Raw genomic sequence first — 17,704 nt, 5'->3', positions numbered from 1 at the left:
CTCGGCGGCTTTAGCCACTGTACTAACGTCTGGCCTATCCAAGACCCAGTATCGCACGTTCTCAGGTAACCGACTATAAAACTGTTCTAGCCCGAAACACTGCAGAACTTTCTCGTGGTCACCAAACGCTTTCTCTTCTTTGAGCCACTCCTGCATGTTTGACATAAGCCTGTACGCAAACTCTGTGTATGACTCACTTCTGCCTTTCTCATTTTCCCGAAACTTCCGACGGAACGCCTCCGCTGACAGCCTGTACTCTTTTAGCAGACTCGATTTCACTTTGTCGAAATCCTCTGCCTCCTCTCTATTCAAGCGAGCGACTACGTCGGCCGCCTCGCCGGGTAACAAAGTGAGCAAGCGCTGTGGCCACGTTTCCCGAGAGAACCCCTGCTTCTCGCACGTTCGCTCAAAGTTAACCAGGAACAAACCAATGTCCTCTCCAAGCTTAAACGGCCGCATCAGGTCAGTCATTTTGAACAATACGCGTTCTCCTGCACCGTGTGCCTGACTTCCATTACGAGCGCGTTCCATCTCTACCTCGAGACGCTTCATTTCCAAAGCGTGTTGACGGTCGCGCTCTTGTTGCTCTCGCTCTTTCTGTTCTTTACGTTCACGCTCTTCTTTCTCTTTCTGTTCTTTAATTTCGCGCTCCTGTCTTTTTGCCGTCTCCCTCTCCTCAATGGTCTCAAGGCATTCCGACAGCTCGTCATCCTCAGCTTCTAACTCAAGAATAGCCCTTAGCAGTTCTGGTTTTCTGAGTTTGTCTGAGACATCCAGACCCAACTCTCTTGCAAGCTCCAGCAATTTAGGTTTGCGCAACGACTTCAAATCCATGGCTGCTCTGAATGCTGCTTTCTCTACTGCCTATTATTGTCTTGCCGCAAACTAACCCGGCAGCAACGACAACCACAATTACCAGCTCTGTTTCTGACACTAACAAAAGCCTGGCAAAGCTCAGAAGAAGAAAGTCCCGCACTCACCAAACCTCGCAGCCAAGAACTCAGCGCAGTCGTTCCGCTGCAGGCAACCAGTCATCACACAGGGCTCGTTGCACTGCTCCCGGATGGTCGTTGTGGTGCTCAGCATACAGTCAACCGCATATCTTCGCTGCTGGCCTCCGTTGTCGCGATCCCACCGCTGGCAGACAGTTGTTGGAACCTCAGCGCTGACGCCCGTTGTTGCACCTGGGTCGCAAGCCCCAAGGGTAGCGTTGGCCTGGCGGCCTGGGGCACAACTGGAAGCATCCGAAGGTCCCGGCAAAGCATGAGTCGACTGGTAACAGAACAACTTGTTTATTCTAGCATCGTAAAAGAGCGGGCGGTCAGGTCGACCGAAGTGGAGAGACTGGAGAGCACGTTACTCAACAGAAGAAATCGGAGCCTCTCTCTTGGCGTCCGGGGGCAGCTGCTTTTATACTCTCGCAGTTGAGGGCAAGAAGGAACGCCTCTATAGACGCGCACGTGACTGTGCCGCTCGGGCACGTTGGGATGAGTAGGTGGCGCATCTGCCAGGCCGGCGCCGCTCGGGCACGTTGGGAAGAATAGGTGACGCATCCGCCGGGCCGGCGCCGCTCGAGCACGTTGGGACGAGTAGGTGACGCATCCGCCGGGCCGGCGCCGCTCAGACCTCCTCGCTTCACAGTTGGGGGAGCTCCTCTCCCCGGCTGCCGCGCTTCGACAAGCGTGGGCACCAACATGCACACACACACACATACGCACACGAAGACACGTGGCATTGGAACATGCCTGGACGCGCTTGGCGGGGAGGCGTAGCGGCGGCGCCGAACGGGCCAAAATGTCTGCCGCTTTGAACGAAGCCCCGGCGTCCGTTGCATCCGCGCCGGCTATACCGCGCGTCGTAGGCGAAACGTAACAGTGCGCTGTGTGTGTATTTTGTGTTCCGGCTCACTGCTCATCACGATGACGCCCGATTCTGATCGAATTTCGCGGTCGCGATTGCCTCCTTTGGACAAAATGAGCGGGAGACCCAATCACAGTCGAGAATTTCGATCCGGATCGGTACCGATCGAGATCAGAAGTATACGTGTGACGCTGGTAGTGACAGGGCAACGCCATATCATACTCGCCTTCACGGGAGACCACTGACCAAACGACAACAATCGTTCGTGCCAGTGCACTGCGCCAGCAACACCCAAGGAGACGCACGAGGAAAACTTGTACACGACGCACGGATCGCCAGCCGACACATGGCAAAATACCGGCACGCCAGGGCACGCCTAGGGACAGAACGACCAAAGAAACTGCTCCTCCGTGGTACCTAGGCAAAGGGAGAAATTTCAGGCGCAAACGCCCCCAGACTTTCTCTCTCGCACTCGCTGAAACGACTGGCCAATCCCGAGGACTGGCGATTCCTCAAATGAACGTCTCGTGGCTCGGAGTGCCTGAGAGCGCTCGACGCGCGAGGAGAGCCATATATGGAACAGAAACAGCCGGACGTAAGGCGCGCACGCTCTTTAGAAGACAACGCTGCTCGCGAGAGCAGCCCAGCGAGCACCGCTCCGAAAGGACCAGCCGAAGGTGCCATCAAAAAAGAAAAATCGCGCACTTCGGTGGGCCTGTCTACCACCGATAATCGTCGTCTTTAATCTTGGCTTTCCTTTTAACACGGCACTACTGGTACTTTCACATATCGAAGGGCATGCGAGAGTCAGAGTGACACGGTGCTCCCGACAGCAAGCTTTTAGCGACGGCAGAGTTTTATAGAAAGGAAATGAACGCCAGACGCAGATTACTGTTTGATGAAAGATAGGCCCCAAATGGCCACTTTCTCCGGCGGTTTCGAAAGTGTGCAGCTGTGATACGTACTGTATGTCCGGCACTCGCGCTGATCGCAAAACTGCGGCACAGGCGGAAAGGCCGGCCGGGCAACAACGCCTGCACAACGGTACGTATAGCGGACAACCCCCCCCCCCCGCACACAGACACACACCTCTGAGAAATATATTCCGCGGGTGCCTCAGTGGTGGACATGGGTGGCACTCTGCCATTACATCCTAGTGAGCAGTGCTCTTGTGCTGACACGACATACGATATCAGTCAATATAGAGGAAGATTCTAAGCGCCACGCGCTCTATATATGCTGTCGTCTTATCCGTGAACGCGCTACGGTTAGCTTTTCTGGCACATAATTCATTCGTCACCCACGTTATGATTTTACAAGTAAAATAAAATAATAGAGAACTATAAGGGCAACATGGTACACAGAAAATACATATTATGTACCCGCCATATTCGATGGTTGAGCAATGTCAAATGTAGCCCGAGTGTACGTCGCGCAGTTAAATCGATATTTAACATATATGCTTGGAGAGTTCTGCATAATTGCAACATCAACGAGGAAAGCGGCTACGCAAGTAAAAAAATTAATAAATAAAGCTAGTCGAACAAGAGACAAAAGCGAGCGAAGACCCTTAACTGCGTTTCACGAAGAGCCAGCCATGCAGTTATGTACGTTAAGAAACATGAATCCGCAGAATGCAAATAGAACAGAAGAGCCCAGCTCGTAGTCAGCATTCTTCTGCTTCTGTTTAAATATACATATTCTTTTTTTTTAGTTTCTTTTTTTTATTATTATGCGGCATCTAGCTCAACTCAAGAACATATTATTGCAGCGTCGTTGGGCTCTGCGTCCGTTGTTTTTACACGTTTCTTAGATAGCGCGTTTCCTAAGCGAGTCGCGACGTAGCCTCTACGATCTCTTTATATTGGCGGACAAAGCGGCGAAGTCAACAACAAACACCGCAACTTGGAGACTTATATTTCGCACTTTTTAATACGACACCCTGAATGCTTGTATATCGAATCAGCACCATATTAGATGTGCATGCGGCGTGCTAAAGCATTGCAGTGAACCAAAGATCGGTAAATCAGTTTCAGTTGTCATTAATAAGCGAGCGAGGAAAGCGAGTTACTATACACCGACGTTGAATAATATATGCATGTCACACAAGCTCTATATATACTCGAGCTACATGTATACCGACAGGCGCCGACACGCCATGTGCCAAGTGTCGCATTCCGATGAAGCGTTGTATAGGGCAACTTCAGTCGTATCACAGCACTTCTATGAAAAGAAAAAAAAAAGACATCCACACGAGGATAGGCCGAAGCTATCCGAAGCTACACAGAACCAAAAAAAAAAAAGAAAGGAGTAATCATACGAGTTTTATTTTATGGCTTTGTGCTGTACTTTCATGAAACCACCTCCACCTAGCGAGTTACTGCACTACAAAAATCGCCGGAAATTTATCATCGGAGGCCCACCCAACGGTTACGTCAACGGTCATCAAAAAAGTACAATGTGAGCAAACACTGAACCAACAAGGAGTTAGCATAGAAAAAACATGGACGCTTTCATTTATTGAATAACACACTGGTCTTCACACAATTGCTCTTGCAGAAGGAAAAAAGCTAACTAAAAGTCTAAGTTGTCATTGCGATTGCTTCTTCTAGATCTGTTTTCACTATCTTCCGCCCTGCGAGCTCGGCCCGCCTAGTACGGCGAACTACCCCGGGAAGCTCCAAAACATCATCAAGAGCCAGCTGCGTCCGCTCAGCCAGGCGGGAAGCTTCGCCTGGCCGGATGCGCACGCCCATCGAAGCGTAGCGCTGCATCTCTTGTCGCGGGCGGAAGTCTGTCTTGTTGGTGACTGGGACTGGGGGAGAAGCAGACCACGTTTTGACATGCCATTTCCCGTCCCAGGTACGTAGCCCTAACCCGCCCAGGGTGGTGGGGATCGATGCCAGGCGGATGTCCACTTTCATCATGCCCAACATGTGGTCACACACGTAGTCCACAAACCGCTGGAGGGCTGGTTCCTGCAGACGGCGGGCTAATACGCTGCCTACTTTGTCTACCCGGGACACTGAGGCATCTCCCGTGGGCGGGCGGGCACTCCAGGGATGTCGCTGATACAGGAGGGGGATTGTGTGGCAGGGGTACGCACGCGCCCTGTCACTAGTTTCGACCCTTAGGAATTCAGTCTGCTCTCGCCGGAGCGTAAACTTGCTCTCATTAGCTTCGGCTCCCAAGAGGTCGTATCCTAGTTTTACCGCCAGGACGTCGTTGTAATTGTCCGACACCACTTGGGTGTCATCCCCCCGCACGATCTGCCACGTATCCAAGGGGCGGCCGTGTCGTCGAAACCTGTTTGCAATGTCCCGAGTGGTTTCTCCCAAGACGGCGTTCCATCCACTGCCGACGGCGGAAGTAGAACGCAAGCCCGACATCAGTCCTCCTAGCACTGGGAAAGTTTGTTGTGCACCCAGGCCGGGGGGAGACGTCAGTGTCGCACGCCTAAAACCAGCCTCTAACAGTGACTCAAAAAGAGCAACGTCCGTCTTCTGTTGGGGGGCTGCCTTGGCCTGTGCGCGCTCAAAGGTTATCTGCTGGAAAGCCACAACCTCCTCCGTAGTTGGCTGATGGTCAAATCTCGCGAAATCATAAGGCAACGAGAAGCGTCACTCCTTCATCAGAGAAAACGTCCTCTCGTTGCGAGTCATTTCTTGAACGACACTTTCTTCGAGAGTATTGCCAGGCCATTGGAGGTAGGCACTTCCAGAGACAGCAAACAGGTAAGCCTGCTGAAGGTAGACTTCGAGGGGGGCGGAGACCGCCAGCCTTATCTTCCCGAACTTACTTTTGACTAACGTTTTGTTGTCCTGTGTGTCGTGGTGTCTCACTGAGTCCTCTAACTCATCAAAGGGGACCACATCGAGCACCAGGTTCTTGCGCGCCTTGAATGAGCCGGTCCGTTTCTCTTCCGTCTGCCTCGATGGCGTAATGAACACGCCCGACGGAAGCGGCCCCCGATCTCTCCCATTCAGAGGAGGCCAGCCACTCCTGAAAGCTTCGGCCTTCCGGCCTTTTTGCCCCAGGGTATCTCACAAGGTCACGGATCTGGCGAACCACAGCACTGGGAGGGAGCCAGGTGCCGTCCAAGAGTCCATGGGGGGTCTGGCCTCCAGACGCCAGTTCTCGGGTTTCTTGGATCGGGTCCCAGTCCGACACTGGCGGACACATGGCCCCATATAGTGAGGCGCATTCGTAGAGGGAGACGCGATCGTCAGCGCTTAACTCATTGTTCGTCTTTTTCACTAAATCCGACAGTTTTGCAGCTAGCCCGATAGTGTTCGGCGTCACCTCGAAAGGCCCCACTCGCTTCCAAGATCTCCCACCATCGGTCCCTGAAACATATGGCTGCTATCAGTAGGTTGCAGGTAGTCACATGGTCCAATCCTCGACAAAGTTTCAAGACTCGCACACCCACGTCCAGCAATGACTCCCTCCTCATAAAGCTGAGCATGTCACCCTTCCTTAAATTTCTAATGGCCATGTCGGCCTTAGTCCTAGGAGGGTAGAGGGTCTGGGCTAGCACATCATCATAGACATCCGACAACAGAACATCGAGTTGTCCGTCCGTAGGCTCTGCGGACTTGGCCTTAATCACGGGGTGGCACTTAGCCACACGGCTGCACAGTTCCGCAATAGTCAAACGGGGTAGCCACTTGTCCGGCAACAAAGATGTGTTGGCAGCGTAAAGGGGTTTCAAACAGTCTGGTGGCTCCCGCCCGTAGAGGTTGGCCCCGCTGTAGACACACGCTAGAAAAGCGGGGTCATAGCCCAATCCGCGCACAACACTTGTTACCACCAAGGCTGCAAAGTCCTCGAGCTTGCCGTTGTCAATAGTCTCACAAATGGCGTCTGCCACCGCCTCACATGCTTCGCTGTCAAGAACTACGTCTGTGAAGTCCAGCAGCCCATACTCCAGCCTCTCTACTGTGCTGGACTCGTACCACTTCCTCCACTGTTGAGAGGGGCCGGGGGGGGAAGTGTTTGAGAGGACCTCGGCTCCGGTAGTCTCGCCACCGTTTGGCTGCCCGCCTGAGGCATTCTCCTGCTTCGTGGAGTCCTTTTTGTCGCCCCCCCCCCGCTTCGTTTCCCGCCAGGGCAAGGAAATAGGCCAGACCCGGCCCAAGAGGCGGCCCCTTCCCTGCCGCTATAGGATATGGCGTCTTCGCCGGGTCATACCCCACGCCGGCGGACCGCCCTCCTACCCCATTCTGGAGAGTCGTGTCCCAGGCATCAGTCCCGCCGTCGTGGAGCAGAGCCATCACATCTCTGGTCTCAAAGTCTTGCCACCCTGCCCACGTGGTCGAAAAGAAGGGGTAGGGCCAGGCGCCAATGTCTAGGAGAAACGGGGCGCCGCCCCAATCGTCCGCCCCTCGCACCACAGTTATGGGCGCCCATCCCGGCTGCGGCGCGCCTGGCTCCACTGCACCCGACTTATAGGACCTGAGCTGGTACCCTGGCACACTGTGCATCAACCGGTTTTGCCAAAATGACCGCTCGTTCACTTGCACGATGTCGAAGAACTCGACAGAGTCATAAGTCCCGGCAGCCCCGTAGATGTACGGGCCATAGGTACCTGTGGGCAGATCAACCTTGGTGCCTTCGCAATAGTCACTGTTCGCCGTGATCTGGTGCGTGACCATGAAGGGGGCGAACTCACGGGGCACTGAGTCAATGTACTTGTGCAGGAACAGGTCCGTCATAGGAGTAGGAGTTGTGTTGAACGCCGCATTGCCCGTTGCGACATCATACACTTGGGGTTCCCAACTCTGAGGACACTCGCGCCTAGACAGCATTCGCTCCCCGGTCACGGATGTCAGAAGAGTACCTCCGACCGCTCAGGTCCGGATGGCATCAACAGTCCCCGCACCGGCTGCCGGATCACAGTCTCCATTGCCGAACAAGCTCCGCACATAAGCACACTCGCCCTTGTTGGGACGATCTTCCTCGGCGTGCTTGATGAAGCTGTTCACCGGCAGACCTACTCTGCCATGCAACAGGTGCCATCCCGCGAACAACCTCTCAGCCACCACAAACTGAGTGGGACTCAGGAGGCATTGATCCAACGCAATGACCTGGTACCAGATGGGATTGTCACATTTGTAGTAACCAGCGTTGATCGCGCTCAGGGTCTCGATGTTAGGCTGGCAGATGGTCCAGTCTGTCAGCAGTTCTGTGTCGCACCAGTACACATCCGGGGGGATGTGCTCGAGCCTACTACCCTCAGGGCCCCAGCACCGGTGCATAACAGGCACGATGGAGGCAGACCGAAAGCTAGGCCCTCCTCCGAAAGACTCCGGAGGAGGGTCTTCACTGTCGGCAGGGCAGAGGATGGCACGGGATGTGGTCATGACACCGGTATGATTTGAAAACCACACCGGGCCCTCGGTGACCCATCGTTCTACATTGTCCCACAGTCCGCTCCGCGTAATCTTGGCCATCGTGTCACGAACAGTGGACACGTCTATGGTCAGAGACCAAGACAGAGCGAAGGTCGCTGCGGGAATGTAGTAGTTCTCATCGGGACGACAGTTCACGTGGATCTTGGAGAAGGGCACCCAGTGCTCCACAGCCAGGCCACCGGCTGTCGGCTGGATAGCCAGAGCCGGGCTGACGCCTCTCTTGTTCATACAGTCTGTCGCCCCAGTTTGATGAATGACGATGTTCAGACAGGTTTCCCCTGGCACATATGTGGTGGTTCCGTACCAGGAGAAGATCTGCTTCGCCGGCCCAGATGCTCCATCCACCTCCGTATCTATGGCCAGACTCAGGTTTGCACAAGGCCAGGGTAGAAACGGGATGATGTAGCAGGCAGCAAACTTGAATGAGCGATCACGCTCGACACAGTTCGGGAGAATGAGGTAATTCGAGAGGAACTTGATTTTCCCGCGTTGACAGCCTCTCATGAAGGGGAAACAGGGCCGGGTCAGTCCTCCACAGTCCTCACGCGGTCGGCCGGTGGCATTCACCAGCCGCCGGACCTCGCCGTTCCTGACCATTCTGGTCTTCGGCTCATGGACCTGGGACTGGCCTCTGAGGACATTGGTCTGAGAAGGCTGAGAGTTCTCAAACCGGGCCCACCCTAACATCAGTCCCATCTTCAGAGCCAGAGCCTCACAGGTCGTGGGTCTCGGCGGAACACTGATGGCCAGTTTGTCGGCTGTGGTCTTGTCAAGGCCGTCAGCGGTTATGTCCGCTCGGGGGATAATGACCGGTCGGCGCTCCCAGTCTGTTACCTCAGTACAAGCAAGAGGAGTAGCGGATACAGGAGTACCCACAGCTGAAGGGGGTTTGGAACCGAAGGCTACCTTTGGCGGTCCCCAGCTGCGATAGCGTTGGACAGCCGGCACGCCATAGCCCTCTGCCGGAAACCACTCACCCACCACCTGGCTGGTGAACCCTTCTGCAATAGGGACGGGTGGTCCACCGCCAGATGCCAGAGGTTTGAGGGCGTCGGCCAGGCGCGCGGAAACCGGTCTTCCGCCAATCTGGAACACACCGCCTTCCTTCTCCCTCTTGTCTTGTTTGACATATGTTATTGGTACAGACCTGGCATAGTTCACAGTTATGGCATCCCGCCGACAGTCCGCCACCACCACATCAACCTCCCCCGTCGCAATGCTGGGGACCACGGAGACACCCCGAACCGGCAGAGCCACACCCGGGCCATCCGCGGCCGCACACTGGACCACCCTCCCACCTGGAGCATCCAGCCCCGCAAGGATCACATCAGGATCATCCACCACCTCCATCGACTCCTCACCACTACCTGGGCTTTGGTCAGCACTGGCCTCAGGCGGACTGCCACTGGCACTAGGGCTCCTCGGCGAGTAGGGGGAAGAAGGCAGAGAGTAGTCCGGGCTGGAATCGTCCGATGGTTCTGGGATCACAGTCGCGCACACGTCTCCTCTTCTGCGGCTATCCTCCGGGGGCACCAGAAGATTTCCTGCTCGCCGGTCCAGCTGGTTCTCGGAAAGCGTGGTCGGGTAGTACTGGGTCGTCCGGGTGCCTACGTTCAGCTGCCGGCGTCGTTGGCCCGCCACCCCCGGATACCACCAGCTGTGGTTGATGAGGACAGTGTTGGCATCGGTCTGGTTCATGTCAGCCGGCCGTGAGACCCGACTAACATAGTCTGAGGATGCCGTCAACATCGAGCCTGCCAGGCCTGTCTTGTCTCGAAGCAATTCACCGAATGGCAACATTTTCTTGATTTCGTCCATGGGTCGGGGGAAACCGACAGGGCCAGGGTTGTGTTCCACATCACCATCTCTGGTGAGGTCACGGACCCAGTCTGAGGACCCGGAAGAGAACAGCCCTGCCGTCGCCCCCATGCGTCGCAGGAGGCCGGTGATAGTTACTGTCGGGCTGACACAGTTCAGGTAACAAGCCGCTAACCAGCACCACAGCCCGTTGGCATCAGTCAAGTCGGGGGAGCGAAGCCAAGGGTGCATCGCCTCAAGTAGCTCTCTGACTGGCCGGGAGATCTGACTTGTCAGAACAGTCAAGGCCACGTCACGGGGGGATGCACGGTCATTTCTTATCTTGTGGGCGATCCGTTTCAGAGCCTCGCGCCCGTCGTGTTTGCGCTGAGCCCGGGTCTTGGACTGGTCTTGGGCCTGCCGCTGGGCTCCAGAGTACTCTTCGTCCGGCTGGTCTCTTTTTCGCCTTGAGGGGGCGTCTGCTGCAGCTTTAGGGGCAGAGCGTCTATCCGACTTCTTGTGCTTGGCCACCATGGGGCGGATCACGCCGTCGATGTCGTCGCGGTCAAGCTCAACCAAGTCCACATCCTCTTGGTATAGAGGGGTGAACCTGTTCGCCACTTCCACAGAATAGATGGCCCCATTCAAAGTTTAAAGTCACCCATTCAAAGTTTATATGTTGAGTGTAATGAACCCTCATTACAGCAGCGCAGAGCATTATTAACATTCTCTTACCTACTCTGAAGTCAGTCATCACCGCAACACATATGCTACAACATCCTCACACAGTGCAACTCACGCTTACACTACACAAATAAACCGAACATGATTAGGCCACTTCTCCTGCGGTATGAGAAATACTGTCAGGATTATGGCATCCCCCACGAAGTCCTCCAGGTCGCCTAGAAACCACAACGGTTGGCCCCATGGTACGATTTCACGCAGTTGTGCGACTGGACATTAACACATTTAAAGAAAAGAAACACTCCACACGAACACATCATGCAAGAATTCCGTGCTCTTCAAGACAAGTATCAAAATCAGATGGAAATCTACACGGATGGCTCCAAAACAAAAGAACACGTGGGTGTAGGGGCCGTAACAGAAAATTGGGAAACAAGTGTCCGTCTACCAATACATGCTTCTGTTTTCACTGCTGAAGTTTATGCTGTATGGGTTGCAGTTAAAAAGATTATCACTGGCAAGCACAAAAACACAGTCATATACACTGATTCCCTAAGTACACTGAAGGCTCTACATCTGAAATCTGAGTGTGAACCCCTGATAGGAGACATTTTAAACATGTTGGTGCTTAACGAATACGGGAGGTCAATTCGTTTCTGCTGGGTCCCAAGCCATGTTGGGATACCAGGTAACGAAGCAGCTGATAGATGTGCATTGATGGCAGTGCACAAAGATATTACAAACACGACACTCTCATATAATGATAGCATCCGTGTAATTAGAAAAGCCTTCACGGTAAAATGGCAACGCGAATGGGACCGTTGTGCTGACAACAAGCTACATCTCACGAAACCCATAGTTGGCGAGTGGAAGTCGTGTTATCATCAAGAGCGGTTCATCGAAGTAGTTTTATGCCGGCTACGCATTGGGCACACACACCTCACACACAATTACTTACTTACGAAAGAAGACACACCAACATGCGAGAAATGTCAACAGCCACTAACAGTTATGCACATATTACTCACATGTACGCAGATTGAAACACACAGACGAACACTTTTGCACAAATTATATCAACTACACATACCTTTACACCCTGCTCTGATTTTAGGTGATGATCCGCTAGTCCCATTATGTGACGTCCGTAAATTTCTACACGATACTGGATTTTTACATAAAATATAGATTACTAACTCAGCCTTTTCCTTCACAAACTGGATTTTAAAACACCTCGTGTTTGGCGCAGCATAGCCTTAGCTGCTTTTACGCCATTAAACCCCATTTAATTAACTAACTAGCTTCCTCTAGATGATTGGTAAATGTTTCTATTGTGGGCTGGGCAGTAATAGCATGGTTTAAGCAGTTCCACTCTCGCACAGCTCGCGGAAAAAATGGAAAGAAAAAAGTATTGTTGTTACAACGATATTCCTCTAGCGTGAAAGCGTGTTTATGACGAGTCGGTCTAGTAAGCTTGTACTTTAGAAAAGTGGCGGGATCCAACTTCAGCGTGCTGTGTAATACCAAGTATAGAACCTCAATCGTTGAACCTTAGCTCGAATTTCTAGGGTAGCGAGGCCTGCGCGAGGAAGAAGTTCGGTTGGTGAATCTGTGCGTTTAAAACGATTATATATATATATATATACCAGTAACTGCCGTTTCTGAGGTGTAGCCAGTGGCATTACCGCTATAAAACGGCGTCTTCTGTAACTGCGTTTCACCATCGTTTGGATGTATGAGTTTTTATTGGCGTAAGATGCTGTCGTTCTCAATAATATGAGGGCCACTGCTCATGTGAGGCGACATTTTTTTTTCGATAAGGTCCCCAACATTTATTAAGGATGGTGTACTGTAAGTTTTTCCACTTTCCCCAGACCTCAGGCAATTGTGGGACACGTGCTCACTTTATTACCAATAATTTACCCTTGTACGCAGTACACAAGCAGCAGAAAACTTGGAAGAGCAGCGGCTGACAAGCAGCAGGCACTTTTGAGGTTACCAGTGACATTTTCAGTCACATAGCCTCTAGGGCGAAAGAAATTGCTAACGGAAACAAAAATGTCGCAGTTCTGCCCAAAAAGAGAAGCATGGATTGCGATAGCAAATTAGTAGACAGCTATACGAAGTAAGGATATTGGTTTTGTCGCCCGTATAAACATGGAAGCCTTTGCTCACTAACTAAATTAACAATCACGGTTTCAGGCTTGCACAGGTTAACATGAGCACATCTGGCTCAACGACCGCGGAAACTTACGATCAAAACGCTGCAATAGAGAAGCGTGACAGCAGCAGCGAGCGAATTGACCTTCATTGTGCAAAAAAGGTGAGGCGTGCAGACAGGACACAAGAGAAGAGAAGGCGTTCGTGTTGTTCACCTCTCTCGTGTCCTGTCTGCACGCCTCACCTTTTTTGCATAATTAATCCTTACCAAATAGCTCAGCTTTCTGTCTTTCTAAGAATTCACCTTCGTGCTGTCTCTCGCTGCAACGCCAAAGAAGAGTCGAAAGGACATCGCATACGATGCTACCGGCACTCCGTGTACTCTGTCCACTTCGCAGATCGCTTGCAAGATACGGCACCCGCGCGACCGCGTCGTAAGCAGCAGCCACCGGAGTAGGACGCCCCCCTCTGCCTCCCTCACCTCCTACTGTGCCTCGCGCGCGACAGAAGACGGCGCGATTCCGCCACGCCGTCCTCCGTCGCGCGGGCCAAATTGAGCCGCGATCGTCAGCTGAGCCTCGCGAACTTTCACTCGCGCGTACATCGTACGGCGCTCGTCGAAGATGCTATCGTGTTTGGAATTTATGCGGAACATCAAGGTGACGACGACGGCAGAAATGCGCTTAGAGTGTCCATATAATTGTTATCGCAACAAAAAGAGAACGGTCAAACCACGGTTATAGTTCTTTTCGTTAACAATTTTTTTTCAGCGGCATTCCTACTGCCAGTTGCGCATGCAGCAGGAATTTGTCTGAATAAGCGTGCTCAGAGCAAGAATCGCTCTAGTGTAATTTCACATTGACAAAATTTCAAGAATGTCTTGAAAGACCTACCAGAGGAAATTTGCCGCAAAAATATCTTAACGCTAGTGCATCGTATGCCCCTTTACACGAAGATGCGTCGGCGTCAGCGTGACCGAAAGATGATACCAAAATTGCCTCGCGGCGCAAAGAGTAAAAACACGTCAAGAATGCTCGAATTGACATCAAATTTCTCAGGGGGTTTGTGTAAACAAAGTAAATTAATGGCTTAGAAAAGGAAATGTGGTACATTTAGGTCTGGATGGGAACTAACCCTTGGCCTCCGCGATGCGAGATGAGCACCCTTTGCCGACGCCACGGCGTCTCCACGGTTCTGGCTGACTCAAGGTGCGCCTATAGTGCGTGCTCTCATGAGTGTGTTCATGCGTGGAAAGTGCGCGTTCATGACATTCCTAGGTTCTACGAACGGCAAATGATTTCGCATTTCCACATGTAAGCAGTCTTTAGTGTCTCTGCCAGATAACGTTCTTCTTATATTAACGCAGCCTTTATATGACGTAGAACGAATTCAAATTCCCAAACTTTACGCAAAATTTTGTATAGTTGACAGATACGCTAATAGCTTCTCAGAACAAAAAGAAAGGTATATCTGTATAAACAGAAAACAGTCACATACCCCGAAGGGCAGCGCCGCACGGTGAAGATCTCCAATTTGCTCTTGTCGGGGAGCACAGTGTCGGTGAAGAACTACGACGTTTTCCATCACAGGTAGCTGAAAAATAAAGAATCAGAATTTAAGGCGTGTATTTGTCACCGACAATTGGAACCGACATTCACGGCTTGAAACCCGATACCAGCGTCCGTAGAACACCAAACCGCTAGAAGAGTCTACAGCTACAAGGGGTATACGCGTACGGGGTATACGGTATACGGGTACGGGTACGGTAACGGTACGGGTATACGGGTATACGGTATACAAGGGGTATACGGGTATACGCGTTCGAAGACACGGTAGCGCCCTTCGTAATTGGGTAGCACTTTCGAAGAGAGACCAGGTGCAGCGGAAGGAAGCGAGAGCCACACAAGCGTTCCAGGAAGGAAGGTCGGCGCAGAAGTGTCACCGCGAGTGTTCTGGCGCTCTTGGTCACTGGAAACTGCTAAATATGGTGCATAGCTAGCGCCATCAAGAAAAGTCAGTATCGCAGCCGCTACTAGCCGTGCCAGTAGCCAACCGAACACAAGCGAGGTACGAAGACAGGTAGGTAGAACCATAATGCAGAATGGACCATTTGTTAAAGAATTGGTTTTCTTCAAATGACGATCCATCTATAAGATTTATATAATGAGTGGGACATTGCACCAAACTGGTAGCCCATGACGGTGAGGTGCTCATTGTTACCAACCTTCTAGTGAAAAAAATATACTTTCGAAGAACGCCCAAGAAAAGAAATGTATGGATATTGTTTTATGATGGCCCTTGAGAGTGCGCTTTATGCTTGAGAGGGTGAATGTTGCAAGTTTACAGAGATGCTGAGTGCATAATTGAATCATAGTGTCCGTAATTATGTATGCTGATGCTAGTTTTTCATGATAGATATACAATGGAACAAAACTGCTTAATAGCTAGTGCTGTGGGTAGCTGAACCGAGAAATGCACATTATTGCAGGGACCTGAACTTTAATCAAAGTGGTGACAATAGTGGTCAAAGTTTTCTTATTATTTGTACTAATGCAATGTGAAGGTGGGGATCACGATCCTGGCAACGAAAAATGAAAATCAGTGATGGCAGCGGTCGTTGTCAGCTGAAAGAACTGGGTGGACAGACAGACATGGGAAACCAGCACTTACGTGGTGACGGAGCAAAGCTGGAACTTATGGCTGAGCCAAGTAACTTATCTGTGGCGCACACGATAGCTGCGCGCGGGTATGATAAACTAGAAATCATCAAGCAGTATCTGCCACATGGTGTTAGCGCATGCTGCCTGCACTGATGGATCTCCCACCGAGCTCCTACATCTATACGAATACACAGCTACAAAATGCATGCCGAGATGCAGGATCCGTCCAGTAAAGGGAACAACTTCGCCAGTCGCTTAATATGACATTGACCGACACCTACAGAAGTCGCTTAATCATTTAAATAATTAGGTGAGAATGACTTGGTTCGACAGGCAAGGTTCTGACTGGTGTTGTATAAGTTGCGGGTCGCTTTTTAAGTCGCGACGACAGATTGGATTTTTTACAAGCACTGCTCCAGGAGGGCACATGCAGCCGGAGGCCTCAGGAGAGGTCCTGAGGTTACAATAAAGCATGCGGCGCAGGATCCCAAGGGCACCCAAGGGGTAGTGGGGAGATCAAAGCTGGAAGCAGGATGGCCCGTAGATTGGAGTGGCGGAGGCCTAAGCGTGCTGGACTTAAAATAAATATTACGTCCAGACGCCAACTTGTGCCGCCAAGACTTCTGCAACAGCAGTCAGAAGTTTGCCGTTTGACATACTAAGGCAGCAGCGAAAGCGGACGAAGACACAGAAACATGAAAAAGAGACCCCACGCTACAAGTTAGTAGTATTTTAAAGTTTAAATTATGGCAATTGAATAACGCGCAACTGAGCCCTCTCGAAGCGTTCGACGCATGGAAACATTCGCGAGGACGGTAAGATACCAGTGTGACAGGGGCACAAGCAAGGAACGAAAAGGCACACACAGGGCAAACTGTGAAGATGCTATATATTTTGCTATATATGTAATATATGCTATATCTATCAAGTGACTAGTGCCATGCTCTAATCTTGAAAGGTTGCAATGCTTTCGCAATGAAACTGTTGACAGTGTGCGCTGTGTGTGTATTTTGTGTTCCGGCTCACTGCTCATCACGATGACGCCCGATTCTGATCGAATTTCGCGGTCGCGATTGCCTCCTTTGGACAAAATGAGCGGGAGACCCAATCACAGTCGAGAATTTCGATCCGGATCGGTACCGATCGCGATCAGAAGTATACGTGTGACGCTGGTAGTGACAGGGCAACGCCATATCATATCATATCAGACCACTGACCAAACGACAACAATCGTTCGTGCCAGTGCACTGCGCCAGCAACACCCAAGGAGACGCACGAGGAAAACTTGTACACGACGCAAGGATCGCCAGCCGACACATGGCAAAATACCGGCACGCCAGGGCACGCCTAGGGACAAAACGACCAAAGAAACTGCTCCTCCGTGGTACCTAGGCAAAGGGAGAAATTTCAGGCGCAAACGCCCCCAGACTTTCTCTCTCGCACTCGCTGAAACGACTGCCAATCCCGTGGACTGGCGATTCCTCAAATGAACGTCTCGTCTTTAAACCGGGCTCTTGCGTCCTCCGATCCGGGATTCACGAAGGAGCGCGCGCACACTTTCAACGAGCTGACGAATGCCTCCAAGGCGGCGCGTCAGCTGTACCCCGCACCGCACAAATCCCTTAGCAATCGACAAGCAACTCTTTGGCGCCGATTACAAACTCACACTCTCCCATCTCCTCTGACTCTTTCTCATTATCACCCAATTTTCCTCACATCAGCCTGTAGTCTCTGTCCCGAACCTCGCGCTTCTGCTCTCTACCTCCTTTCTCATTGCCCGGCAGATCCTCCCCCGCGGGGCCTCGAGCACCTGAAGACCTGGGAGGGCTGGGAGACACTGCTGCGCTCTAGAGACCCGGCCATGCAGACCATGGCTACTGATCGGGCTGCCAGCGTTATGGAGCGAAGCAACATAAACGCTTGAGTGCAGTGGGGTCGTGCGGGGGCCCAGGAGCATGCGTGCTCCAAACTCCTCAGTCTTACAATAAAGTTTTTATGATGATGTGTGGAATGCTTCCAAATTTGCGGCCGTTCACCCTGAAGCTATCAGCAGAATGAAATCAGGTAACACTGCTGTCATGAACTGGTCACCGGCATCCGATCACTCAACTAGTGCGGCTGTAAGCCATT

General features: G+C 52.0%; 1 protein-coding gene across 9 annotated transcripts in view; it reads right to left on the bottom strand.

The window, feature by feature from the left end:
• The window catches only part of LOC142575689 (uncharacterized), a 107,139-nt gene that overhangs the window by 57,839 nt on the left and 31,596 nt on the right, over positions 1–17,704 (bottom strand). Inside the window, exons 4-5 of one of the 9 annotated variants that reach the window (XR_012826700.1) lie at positions 14,412–14,507; positions 1,892–2,277 (exon numbers count right to left, since the gene is read on the bottom strand). The exons of 7 other annotated variants lie outside the window; for them this stretch is intronic. The gene's annotated coding sequence lies outside the window, so the exon portion shown is untranslated. Of the gene's footprint in view, positions 1–1,891; positions 2,278–14,411; positions 14,508–17,704 lie in introns of those variants that run through there. One more of the 9 variants, XR_012826697.1, reaches the window with a different exon arrangement.

The sequence above is a fragment of the Dermacentor variabilis genome, chromosome 3, assembly GCF_050947875.1.
Source record: "Dermacentor variabilis isolate Ectoservices chromosome 3, ASM5094787v1, whole genome shotgun sequence".
NCBI classification, from domain to species: Eukaryota; Metazoa; Arthropoda; class Arachnida; order Ixodida; family Ixodidae; genus Dermacentor; species Dermacentor variabilis.
This window is presented reverse-complemented; position numbering and strand designations above follow the sequence as displayed.